Source organism: Sinohyriopsis cumingii, chromosome 12 (genome assembly GCF_028554795.1).
Source record: "Sinohyriopsis cumingii isolate HCF-2022 chromosome 12, ASM2855479v2, whole genome shotgun sequence".
NCBI lineage: Eukaryota > Metazoa > Mollusca > Bivalvia > Unionida > Unionidae > Sinohyriopsis > Sinohyriopsis cumingii.
In genome coordinates this window covers 26,241,418-26,243,104 of record NC_142972.1, presented here as the reverse complement: position 1 = coordinate 26,243,104, position 1,687 = coordinate 26,241,418, and positions in this window count along the sequence as shown.

Sequence of the window (1,687 nt, the reverse complement as noted above, 5' to 3'; positions counted from 1 at the left end):
ATGGCAACTGTGATACAAAAAATTTACACTGGCATCTTTATCACTGATTTACCAGGGGCCCCGAATGGCCGAGTGGTCTAAAGCGCTCTCCATTACAGATCATTGCCATCTCACCTCTGTCTGCGTAGGTTCGAGTCTCGGATTCGGCAAATGTGGGTATGTGAGAAAGCTTGCCAGTAGCTTCTCGTGGGTTGGTGGTTCTTTCCAGGGTTTTCCCGGGTACTTCCTCCACCATTAATACTGGCCGCCATGTATAGCCTATCATGTGCTGAAAAATGGCGTTAAACCCTAAAAACAACAACAACAACAACAACATTGATTCACCGATGAGGATTCTGGCTAACTGACCATCCAGCCCAAAATGTTGATCCCTTTGGTGGTTCATTTAAGCACTCTAGGACAAACTAGATCTTGACATGATTAGATGTGTCAGGTTTCATGACAACCTTTCCAGTAGATTAGGCAGAGGCATGATAACAAACTTGTACAAATGGACAAATGAACTACAGATGTCAGACACAGGACAAGAGACCATCCCATAAGCTCTTCTGGTCTATGACCAGTGTAGCTTACAATACACAAAAAAGGCACTTACATAATGATGAGAAAAATGCCACAAATCAACAAACTCTGTTTGAAAAACAAGTCCACTGGTATGGTCACCCTGCTTATTACATCTAATGCAAATCTTAAATCACTAAAAGAAAACAACAAAAATCAAAGTTATCAAAATGAATATATTTTAATATTCCATACGAGTTTGATCACAAACAGCTGGGAATAGATCGATTCTTATTTCATATAAATTAAAATATATACTCAATAAAAGTATAATGACAAAATGCCATCATATAGAAGTATATGAACTCATTGTTGCAAAATATATGCATACAATTATCAAGTACAATACTAATTTTGGAGGAAAACAAAGCAAACAACTATTAAAAATAAAACTGTTATCTCAACCAAATATTTTTCTGTCAAGTGTTTTCACTGAGGACTAGAAAAAAATATGTGTGTTTCCGATTGGCCAGCCATCCCTGTTTTTCATTGCCGCACCCCCCAGTAAAAAAACATCTTGAAACTGATGTGTGCATCTAACTGAGCCAGCTTAACCCCAGTACTGGAAGAACTTAGTACATTATATATTCTAATCATTATATATATATATATATATATATATATATATATATATATAGGGTTTTTAAAAATAAACAGAACCTACCTCTCCACCCTAATTTTAAAACCACTGCAATAGGAAACACACATTTGTGGAGGGGGGGGGGCTAATTAACAGAGTCTTAGTCATCTGGAGTCCTACATAGGAAATCAAGAGCAATTATAACGGGTCCTGCTACTGGGAAACAGTGTTGGCTTGCTCAGAATCTAATCCTTTGAAATACTATAATTTCTTCAATACTGATATTCTGACAGCAGCTTGGACCAGGGAAGCAGGATTTATTCTTCACTGACAAACCTGTTTGATTTATTCCATTCATCAAAGTATGGAACAAGTTATAAATAAAAATTTCTATAATCCTGAGACATGTCATCTTGCTCCAAGCTGTTCATTTGTTGCAGCTCTAATGATGTTAATAAGTGCAGTCTTTGCATCAGAGTCTGAGAACAAGTCTAATGAGTGAATGGCTCTCTGCCCATATTCCCAACACAACTCTGTACATTCCTG